Genomic DNA, 12,497 nt, shown 5'->3' with positions numbered 1-12,497 from the left:
CTCTCTTGGTAGCCAATCCTCCTCCCTAGGTAGCCAAACCTCCTTTTCTGGCTATTTAGGGTCTCTGCTTTGGGGAATTCTTTAGATAATGAATGCAAGAGCTCATCAGAGTTCCTCTGCATCTCCCTCTTCACCTTCTGCCAAAGGATCGACCGCTGACTGCTCAGGACGCCTGCAAAGCCGCAACAAAGTAGCAAGACGACTACTACCAACCTTGTATCGCTTCATCCTGCCGGCTTTCTCGACTGTTTCCAGGTAGTACATGCTCTGGGGGTAGCCTGCCTCCTCCCTGCACCAGGAGCTCTGAAGAAATCTCCCGCGGGTCGACGGAATCTTCCCCCGGCTAACGCAGGCACCAAAAGACTGCATCACTGGTCCTCTGGGTCCCCTCTCATCCCGACGAGCGTGGTCCCTGGAACTCAGCAACTCTGTCCAAGTGACTCCCACACTCCAGTGACTCTTCAGTCCATGTTTGGTGGAGGTAAGTCCTTGCCTCCCCACGCTAGACTGCATTGCTGGGTACCACATGATTTGCAGCTGCTCCGGCTCCTGTGCACTCTTCCAGGATTTCCATCATGCACAGCCAAGCCTGGGTCCCCGATACTCCTTCCTGCAGTGCACAAACTTCTGAGTTGTCCTCTGGCGTCGTGGGACTCCCTTTTGTGACTTTGCATAGACTCCAGTTCACTCTTCTTCCAAGTGCCTGCTCAGGTACTTCTGCGGGTGCTGCCTGATTGTGTGAGGGCTCCCTGAGTTTCTGGACGCCGCCTCTTTCTCCTCCTCTAAGTGGCAATATCCTGGTCCCTCCTGGAGCACAGCAGCACCCAAAAACCTCTACCATGACTCTTGCAGCTAGCAAGGCTTGTTTGTGGCATTTCTGCGTGGGAATACCTGTGCAAGCTTCATCGCAACGTGGGACATCCGTCTTCCAAAGGAGAAGTCCCTAGCTCTCTTCTTTCTTGCATAACTCTAAGCTTCTTCCATCCAGTGGCAGCTTCCTTGCACCCTCAGCTGGCATTTCCTGGGCTCCTGCCCACTCTCAACACTGTCGCGACTATTGGACTTGGTCCCCTTGTCTTACCGGTACTCAGGTCCGGAACTCCACTGTTGTTGCATTGCTGGTGTTTGTTCTTCCTGCAGAATCCCCCTCTCACGACTTGTGTGCTCTCTGGGAGTAGTAGGTGCACTTTACACCTACCTTTCAGGGTCTTGGAGTGGGGTATTTTTCTAACTCTCACTGTTTTCTTACAGTCACAGCGACCCTCTACAAGCTCACATAGGTTTGGGGTCCATTTGTGGTTCGCATTCCACTTTTGGAGTATATGGTTTGTGTTGCCCCTATACCTATGTGCTCCTATTGCAATCTACTGTAATTCTACACAGCTTGCATTACTTTTCTTGCTATGACCTGTATAATTTTGGTTTGTGTACATATATCTTGTGTATATAACTTATCCTCATACTGAGGGTACTCACTGAGATACTTTTGACATATTGTCATAAAAATAAAGTACCTTTATTTTTAGTACTTCTGTGTATTGTGTTTTCTTATGATATTGTGCATATGACACCAGTGGTATAGTAGGAGCTTTACATGTCTCCTAGTTCAGCCTAAGCTGCTTTGCCATAGCTATCTTCTATCAGTCTAAGCTGCTAGAAACACCTCTTCTACACTAATAAGGGATAACTGGACCTGGCACAAGGTGTATATACCTCTGGTACCCACTACAAGCCAGGCCAGCCTCCTACACAGTGGAAAAAGATAATTGCTGTTGAAATAGTCAGCATCTATTGGATTATGTAGACAGTAAAAACTTGATTATTTCTCTATGTTGCCTTGAAAAATACAGAAAAGTACATTTTGATTTTTGATTTTGATTTTTCTTCCTACACCTATATGTTATTAAAGGAAGCTAATTTTCCATCATTGGTTTCAAATATGTGACATTCACATTATTTATATAGATGTACCTTTGATTTTTTGCACTCTGCACTTCATCCAAGTGGCCCCCTTTTTCGCACATTCATATATTAGGAAATTGAACAAATGATGAAGAACTATTGTATTGCGTTTTAAATTTCATTACATGTTCGGGACACCAGGGGGCATATTTATACTCTGTTTGCGCCGGATTTGCGTTGTTTTTTTTTACGCAAATCCGACGCAAAACTAACTCCATATTTATACTTTGGCGTTAGACCCGTCTAGCGCCAAAGATCTTGGAGTTTGCGTAATTTTTTAGCGTGGACACATTCCTTGCGTTAATGACATGCAAGGTAGGCGTTCCCTTCTAAAAAAATGACTCCGAGGCATGTGCGCCGTATTTATACTCCCGGGCAAAAATGACGCCCGGGAGTGGGCGGGTAAAAAAAAATGACGTCCAGCTGCTTTTGCGTCATTTCTTAATGCCTGGTCAGGGCAGGCGTTAAGGGACCTGTGGGCTCGGAAGGAGCCCAGAGGTGCCCTCCCATGCCCCCAGGGACACCCCCTGCCACCCTTGCCCTCCCCAGGAGGACGCCCAAGGATGGAGGGACCCATCCCAGGGAACTTAAGGTAAGTTCAGGTGAGTTTTTTTCTTTTTTTTTTGTGGCATAGGGGGGCCTGATTTGTGCCCCCCCTACATGCCACTATGCCCAATGACCATGCCCAGGGGACAGAAGTCCCCAGGGCATGGCCATTGGGCGAGGGGGCATGACTCCTGTCTTTGCTAAGACAGGAGTCATGTCAATGGAGGGTGGTAGTAAAAAAAAATGGCGCTAATCGGGTTGAGGCAGATTTTTTGCCTCAGACCGACTTGCCCCATTTTTTTACGCCCAAGCTCCATTTTCCCCTACGCCGGCGCTGCCTGGTGTGGGTCATTTTTTTTGACGCACACCAGTCAGCTCCACCGGCTAACGTCATTCCATAAATACGGCGCCCGCATGGCGCTTTGGAATGGCTTTAGCCGGCGTTAAATTTTTTGACGCACAACTGCATTGGCGCAGTTGTGCGCCAAAAAGTATAAATACGGCCCCAGGCACTTTAAATGACAATTGTAAATTATAAGTTTCAAGATTTGAATTATAAAAGGCTCTCCTATATGAGCCACTGTGCATGATGCTACCTGTGTAAGATGGCTCCAGACTAAAAACCTTTTTACAGTTCAGTATTATATCTAGACTATTTACAAATATTTACAGCACGTGACACTTTGGCCCTCATTCTGACCCTGGCGGTTTGAAACCACCAGGGCAGAGGGCCGCAGAAGCACCGCCAACAGGCTGGCGGTGCTTCATGGGCAATTCTGATCGCGGCGGTAAAGCCGCGGTCAGAAAAGGGGAACCGGCGGTTTCCCACCTGTTTACCCCTGGCCCAGTGAATCCTCCATGCCAGCGCTGCTTGCAGCGCCGCCATGGGGATTCCGACCCCCTTCCCGCCAGCCTGTTTCTGGCGGTTTTCACCGCCAGAACCAGGCTGGCGGGAACGGGTGTCGTGGGGCCCCTGGGGGCCCCTGCACTGCCCATGCCACTGGCATGGGCAGTGCAGGGGCCCCCTAACAGGGCCCCACAAAGATTTTCAGTGTCTGCTTTGCAGACACTGAAAATCGCGACGGGTGCCACTGCACCCATCGCACCCCTGCAAATCCGCCGGCTCCATTCGGAGCCGGCTTCCTCTTTGCAGAGGCTTTCCCGCTGGGCCGGCGGGCGATCTTTTGAAGAGGGAAAGTTGTTATGACCCCCGCGGTCATTTGACCGTGGTGCGGTCTTTGGAGGTTTCCACCCGGCGGCCGGCGCCACAGCCACAGCCCCAGCCAGAACTTCATGCACCCACTCAAGACAGTTACACACCCATTCACATACCCACTCAGACTGCCACACACCAACTCACGAACATACTGACACCCTGATGCACCCATTCACAGACCCACATACATACTGACACACCCACTAAAACAATGATGTATGCACTTCTGCGCCCAGACAGACACTCTGACAGCCACTTTTACCCCCAGATACACCTATTCTCACACCCAGAGAGGGCACAGACAACTTCTGTTGTGCATGCACAAACTGCCATTCACAGCAAAACAGCAGGCTAGTGGCAGTCCTTCTGGCAGCACCAATGCAGCAGGCCAACACAGCAGAGCAGAACCTAAGTGGGCAGTCCCTCCTGGCAGCACAGTAGACAGTGTATAGCAGTTCAGCCCAGCCCAGCAATTGATCCAGTTGCAGTACCTCCTGGTAGCACAGCTACTCATAGTGACAGAGTCTCCCCAGGACTCTGAAGTGAACTAACTTGGTGGGGTTTGGGGTCCAGCTTTTATACTTTGGTGCCCAGGTTCCGGAAGGTTGGGGAAAGTTCCCGACCTGCCTTTAAAGTCCCCAGGGTACCTTCCTTGGCCTTGTCGGCTCCAGACACCATGCAGGGAGTATTCAGAGGCAAGTGCCTGCTCCTCCTTCCCACATAGTCTAAGAAGGCCTATAAGCTAGGTTATGGGCCACCCAAGCTCCCTAAGTGTGTGCTGGTCTAATAGGAATGCACAAAGCCCAGTTGTCATCTACCCCAGATGTGTATTCAGGGACAGGAAGAGTCATAGGATGGTTAAAGTAAGAAAATGCCAACTGGCATTTTCAGATTTGCCATTTTAAATCCAACTTCACCATAAGTTGTGATTTTAAATTGTGAGTCCAGAGACATCAAACTCCATATTTCTATCACATCCCATTGGAAAGTTATACTTAAAAGATGTTTTAAGGCAACCCCAATGCTATTCTATGGGAGAGGTAGGCCTTGCAACAGTGAGAAATAAATTTAGCAGTTGTTCACAATCTAGGCATGTTAAATTTAAAAGCACATGCCCAACTTTTTTATGCACAGTGCACCCTGCCCCTGAAGGTAACTAGGGCCTACCTTAGGGGTAACTTACATGACATAACAAGCATTTGCAATGCAAGGAGTCTTGCATTTGCTTGAGTTATAACTATTAGCATTGTAAACTCCTTACCGGACTTTTCTTGCCACACAAATTACAAGAAAAAAAACACATCACGATCGCGCTGAACTTGAAAACGGAAGAACTGAGTGCTATTGCGCTATGTAAACCCCAGCGCAATCGCTCTGCGTGGAAAATAAAAAAGATAAAGTAGTCCGGAAACCATGCTGAAAACATCGAGCTTCAAATGGTTTCAGTACGTTACCGGTGCTGTGTAGGTGGGTTAAACACCAGAAGAGGCATGACGTATGCATGCCTTTCACAAATGAAAGCAAACGGATTTTAAAAGGCAAGTCCACGAACCAGTGAATGTGACTGACGTGACATAGGTGTGGTTAGAAGCCCAAAGAGAGATTACACTATGGAACGGAGCACTTTGCGCTCGCCCATAAAAAGGAAGGTTTGGGCACGGCAAGTAGGTGCACTTCCCAGGTTGAAATGGTAGTTTAAAACTGCACACACATGTCCAGCAGTGGCAGGCCTGAGTCAGTTTGGAAGACTACCTTGGTGGGTGGCACAATCAGTGTGGCAGGCCCACTTGTAGCTTTCAATGTACAGGCCCTGGGCACATATGGTGCACTTTACTAGGGGCTTACAGATAAATTAAATATTCAAATTGTGGAAAAGCCAATGTTAATATGTTTTAAAGGACAGCGCACCTGTACTTTAGCAGTGATCAGCGGTAGTGAAGTACCCAGATCCTTGAAGGCCAGCAAAAATAGGTCAAGAAAACAGAAGGCCAGAGGGGGGAGACCACACCAATGATGCCAGGTCTAACAATCTTAAACAGACTCTCTGCCTCTGCTGTCTCACAGAATATTATTGCATATTGCCATTAAAAGATGTTTAGGAAGGAAGTGGATCTGAACTGGTTGCTGGAGAGATGAGTTGCAGTGAAGGGAATAGCTCCAAAATGAATTCCTCTGCCATGTATGTTTTTATCTTGCAAAGGACTATGGAAAGAATGTATTGTATTTGGCACAGTTACTATATTGTAACTTGTGGAAAGTGGTAGAGCTTTTCAACATGTTTAAGGTTAACATAAGATCACTTAGCAAAGATGTGTTAGGTCGGTTTCACAAAGTTGTGAAATTAAGTAGCTAAAAAGTGTTGGGACAAGTTGGAGGTGCTGGCCTTGGTAACTGTGGTGAAAGAGGACTTGTTTTTAAGAGCAAATCCTGAAAAACTGCAACAACTCTTTTTTCCCCCTTAAACTACCTTTACTTTCTTTAAATCTCTTATAAAGTCACACCAAGGTTTACATCCAGCCAGTAGTTCAATTGATTCCAAAAAGAGCTACACCTCTTTCTTTCTTTTTACATAGCTCTATGTTGATTTATGCCTTCAGTGCCAATAATCTTTGTCATTAATTACCAACATCATATACATTAACATGGACTCAATTTGCAGGAAATTTGTCATCAATGAGCATGCTTTGTCAGACATAACATTTTGCATTCTGGCTGCATGAACACATTTACACCATAACTTAATCAGCCAGTTATTGTTTCCTACATTGTGGAACATGAACTCACATCCAACCAAATTCACAGTTGGTCCTCTTTGGTGAGTTTTTCTAGTAATTGAGTAAGCTTTCTAATTCCATTAGGTGCGCCTTCCGGATGTCACCATATGGTTATCTGACATTTCCCCTTCCACATAGTATGTAGCAGTAGTATGATTTATTTATTTCCGTCTGCCCCCCCGGATCAAAAGCAAAGTGTTTCAAATGGAGCAGATTCTCAATTTATGTTTTGTCTAAACTCTTGGTCTATCTTTAGGAAGTATCTAATCTGACTTTTCTTGTGGTGGCAGCAGGGGTGTGAACCACTTGAGGATGGATGTTGCATCACCCAGATGTCTCTGTATATGTGTCATAATGCTTGTTTCTTTGTTACACCATTCATTGAGTTCCAGAAACCACTGCAACACTGGGGGCACAGGCCCCCTACATTTCATCGCTATACTCTGTTTCCTTGGGAGCAATGCCAGGTCTATGAATTTGGATGTGTTCTTGGCTTTTGCCAGTCTAGGTAGTCTTCCCAGTAAGCATACCACTATGTTATTGCCTAGTATTCTACTCTGCAATTCTGTCAGCACGGAGAGAAGATACTCCCAATAGAACTGGATATAGGGGCATTCCAACACAATATGGAAAACGTTGATTTTGTCTGTTTTTCAGCTAGGGCATAGTGTGGACAGCCATGGGTATATTTGGTCAATTGTGCTGGGGATAGGTATGTACAGTGTAGCTAGTGAATTTGAACCACAGCTTCCTGTTAATAACTTTTGTGTATTTCAATATATGCCCTCATTCTTTATCAGGAAGGTCCTACCCCACCATAGAGATCTATGCATACTTGTTAAGACCTTGAGGTGTGTTCTATATGTCAGTAAGGTGGCCAATACCTCAGAATTATGGGGTTCAGACAAAGTTCTAATCCCAGGTGTCATTTATCACTTCCAAAAAGGATTGTGCGTTAGAAGCAGACCAATTTACAACTCATAACCTTGGCAAATTCCTCAAAAACACTTCCAAATATGAAAAAATCACCGATTGTGGTAACTATTGCCTATTGCCAAGGTTCTGTAGCATGATGTCTGCCGCAGTCACCATACTAGGTGGCACCTACAGAGATAAATCTGCAGAGTAAGGAGTGTTCACTCCCACCCTCCTTGTGTATTTGCTATAGCAGGCTGTTATTTTTTCATACCGCCCTAGGGCAGGCATCTCTTGGTCTCACTATGAGTTTCCCATTGACTTTTATGACCCTGATAACCCGTCTTTCGGTATCTGTCTGCACTGCAAGCCACCTAGCCATCGACACCATGATCTGTAGCAACCTGCGAAAGATAATATGTGTATTGTGCCCTGTAATAAAGCCACACCAATCTCCGTGCCCTAGCCGAGTTAGGTAGGATAGTTGTCAAGTGGCAATGACCTTTCCTAGATTCTTATATTTCGTATGTAGGAGTGATAATTGATATATAGGATCAAACATCAAGCGAGTAATGTTCCTGTTTATGTAAGACTGCAATAGTGGCCTCCCCAGTTGAGTCTCTAATCAACCCCACATGCTGTGCCTTGGTACACATGGTGTGTGGCGGGTAGCCAGGCACAACTTATTTGTAGTATAAAACTCATTAGGTAACCCATCTCTCTCAGGCATTTTGACTCAGGTCAGTCACTGCTTGCAACTTTGATCTCCTGAACAGCCAATTATGTGTTAAGAGATAGTCTTTGTACAAGTAGGACACTCGGAATCTGCATCAAGGATAGGGTTTCAATTATTCCTGTTTGATGGGAGACTATGTAGGCGTTGTATAGCGTTTAATAATAGTAGACAAACTTGTTATTGATGCCTGTCTGTCTCACAACTGACAGGTCTGAAGTTGTCCCACAACCCCAATAGGTTTCTGGTATGGTTTCTGACCCCACCAATCATGCCAAGATCTGGCCCACCCTGTGCCCTTCCCCAGGTTGATGTATCAAGTATTCTTTGTACTGCATACACCAAAGTTGCATCAGCATCTAGTAAGCTTTAGTCAAGTCGAAAAGTTGTGATCTGTCCTCTGTGGCTGTCACTATGGAAATGTTGAGTCTGCAAAGTTATCTCTCCATGTCTGCGACCTTTCTCATCAGCCATGTCCTAATAGCACAGGAGGTCTTTATGCAGAAACTACTGATGACAACTTTGAAGGCATACCATTTTACTTTTGAGCGTGAAGTTGTGCCCTCATTGTCGGTAAAGTTCTCATCAAACGCTTCTCTGATTGTAGTCCTGGGGGGGGCAATAGTGCACCCAGTTGCAGTCAGCACATAACTATTGCTAGTCGCACCTTTCCAAGTGTTAGTGTTAGAAATAGGGGATTATGGTGTGAGTCAGTAGTTACAAGACATTGTGCATTGAATATATGACAAATGAGCATGAGAGCCAAATTGTACACCAGCGCAGGGGAAAAGGACAGAAATGCACTGTATTTCATAAATAGAGCACATGCCTGCCTTTTCACATTGGGGTAGGGCAATGCAGCAAGAAGTCGTACGGCTTTGCCCTATGCCAAATCCCTATAAATATGGGCCTAACAGTACCCATTGTTCTAATGAGGTATGTGGATAAAACATCAACATTTTTCGCTGCCCCTTATTGAGTGTGTATATTTTACCTATTGTTAATGCTGTCACATACAGAGCTGCTCCAAAAATCATTTATCTGTGGTCTGGGTTAATTGGTGCTCATGCATTTGTGAAAGGAATCCTGGGACCCACCCAAATCAATTAGTTCCTGGAAAAGGCTGAGGATATGATGTCTCACAGTTGGTCTTTCCAGCATGTCTCCAGATTGTTTAGCTTCCAGGCCACTGTATGGGTTTCCTGTAGGCAAGTTATGTTTGTTTTCCTGGATCGAAGAAAGGAGTGCTCATTATACTATTTCACTGTGCAGCCTAACATCCTGACATTCCAAGAAATGAAGTTGTATCTGTTCTGAATGTTATGGTATTAATATAGTTTGACGGGGTGGTTGAAGTTTCCTCCCTATACTATGAAATGTTCCAGTCTGAGGGTGAGGCTGGCATAGAAGACTGGTGTATATGTTGGGCGTGGGATGTGATGACTAGTGTGTGATAGGTTGGGTGCAACAGCTCGACGGGTATATTAATGAATATCTGAGTATTGATGATCCCCTGTGACACCATCACAGCATAACTTGATTTGATCAGCTGAACTGAATTAAACAAGAACAAAAGCAACAAATTAACTATAATCTATATGTGTGTGCATTTTTGCGGAGTCCTGAGAGCGGTGATCTTCAGGGTGATTGCTTAGGCTCTCCACCAAAGGTAGTAATTAAGGTGTGTGCCCAGGCTGTGTCACTCATGTCTTCCCAAATGTCACTTGGCTGTACCTCGGGCTAGGATAAGCATTGGATCGTCCTATACCCCTGCATCATTGAGTGTTCTATAAACATCAGATTATGGGCCAGATGTAGCAAAGTGTTTGCGCCTCACAAACTGCGAAAATCACCGTTTGCGAGGCGCAAAAGCCACTTTGCTATTCAGAAATGCATATTGCGAGTCGGGACCGACTCGCAATATGCATTTCCGACTCGCAAATAGGAAGGGGTGTTCCCTTCCTATTTGTGAGTCTGAGTGGGATGCAATACCATTTGAATCGTATCGCAGTTACCATCCACTTCAAGTGGATGGTAACCCACTCGCAAATTGGAAGGGGTCCCCATGGGACCCCTTCCAGTTTGTGAATGGACCCCAAACATTTTTTTCAGGGCAGGTAGTGGTCCAAGGGACCACTGCCTGCCCTGAAAAAAAAACGAAACTAAAGGTTTCGTTTTTTTTTTTAAGTGCAGCTCGTTTTCCTTTAAGGAAAACGGGCTACACTTAAAAAAAAAAAACTGCTTTATTTAAAGCAGTCACGAACACGGAGGTCTGCTGACTACAGCAGGCCTCCATGTTAGCGAGTGCCGTGACTCGCTATGGGGCCGCAATTTGCGACCCACCTCATGAATATTCATGAGGTGGGTCATTGCGACCCCACAGCGAGTCGTAGTCGGTGTCTGAGACACCGTACTGCATAACATTTTGCGAGTTGCAAATAGCGAGTCGCTATGACTCGCTATTTGCAAGTCGCAAAATGTTTAGTTGCTACATCTGGCCCTAAGTCATTTGACCAGTCAACACCACGGCCACGACGGACCCCACCCCCGAAAAGTCCACCTGCACCAACCTCTTGACCGCCTGGACCAACGTAGAAGACTCAGAAACACGCAAGATCATGAACTCCATCCACTCAGGATCTCCATCAGACCCATGCCCCCACCACGTTTACAACAAAGCCGACTCTTCCATCGCCCCCCAACTTCGAAAGGTCGTAAACATATCCTTCGAAACTGCGACATTCCCGGAAAGCTGGAAGCACGCCAAAATCCACGCCCTCCTTAAGGAGCCCAAAGCAGACCCCAACGACCTCAAAAACTTCCGACCGATCTCCCTGTTCCCCTTCCCGGCGAAGGTCACCGAGAACATCGTAAACGCTCAGCTAACCCACCACCTCGAGGACAACTCCATCCTGGACCCCTCCCAGCCCGGGTTCAGATGTAACCACAGCACCGAGACTGCCCTTCTCGCCGCCACAGACGACATCAGACAGCAAATGGACAACGGCAAAACATCAGCCCTCCTCCTCCTGGACCTATCCGCCGCCTTTGACACGGTCTGCCACCGCACCCTGAAAACACGCCTCCACAAAGCCGGAATACAAGGAAAAGCCCTCAACTGGATCTCCTCATTCCTCTCCGGCAGAACCCAGAGAGTCCGCCTCCCACCCTTCCGCTCCGAAGCCACCAACATCATCTGCGGCATCCCCCAAGGCTCCTCGCTGAGCCCGACGCTGTTCAACATCTACATGGCCCCCCTCGCACAACTGGCCTGTCAGTACAACCTCAACATTCTCTCTTACGCCGATTACACCCAGCTCATCCTCTCCCTCACCAAAGACCCGCACACCGCCAAAGCCAACCTCCACGAGGAAATGAAGTCAATTGCAGAGTGGATGAGAAACATCCGCCTGAAGTTGAACTCTGACAAGACGGAGGTCCTCATCCTCGGACGCACCCCCTCTGCCTGGGATGACTCCTGGTGGCCCACCTCACTGGGAGCCCCGCCAACACCTACCGACCACGCTCGCAACCTGGGCTTCATCCTCAACTCCTCCCTCTCCATGTCCAAACAGGTCAACGCAGTTTCTTCCTCCTGCTACACACCCTCTGCATGCTCCGTAGAATCTACAAATGGATCCCGACAGAAACACGACAGGCCCTTGTCAGCAGCAGGCTAGACTACGGCAACGCACTCTACACAAGCATCCCAGTAAAAAACATACAACGCCTCCAACGCATCCAAAACGCCTCCGCCCGACTGGTCCTTGACGTACCCCGCCGCTGCCACATCTCCCATCACCTGAGAGACCTCCACTGGCTCCCCGTGGACAAGAGGATCACCTTCAAGCTCCTCACCCACGCTCACAAGGCACTCCACAACGCCGGACCAGCCTACCTGAACAACAGACTTAACTTCTACACCCCCACCCGCCAACTACGCTCCGCCAACCTCGCCCTCGACATTGTTCCCCGCATCCAGCGTAAGACCTCCGGTGGCATATCCTTCTCCTTCCTCACCGCCGAGACCTGGAACATCCTCCCGACCTACCTGCGACAGACCCAGGACCTACTCGCCTTCAGGAGACTCCTTAAGACCTGGCTCTTCGACCAGTAGCACCCCCATACCCTCAGTGCCTTGAAACCCTAACGAGTACATAGTGCGCTCTACAAATATTGTGATTGATTGATTGAAACCTACACCTACTTATCCTATTCTAAACTCTAAACATCGTCCCTCCAATACCCCCTTAAGAGACAAGACCCAAGTAGGAAAACATAAATTAAGGCTACACATGCACTAGCCTAACCTAGTTTTTTTAGATTCTTTTTATTAACATAGAAACCCCAA

Source organism: Pleurodeles waltl, chromosome 8 (assembly GCF_031143425.1).
Source record: "Pleurodeles waltl isolate 20211129_DDA chromosome 8, aPleWal1.hap1.20221129, whole genome shotgun sequence".
NCBI lineage: Eukaryota > Metazoa > Chordata > Amphibia > Caudata > Salamandridae > Pleurodeles > Pleurodeles waltl.
This window is presented reverse-complemented; position numbering follows the sequence as displayed.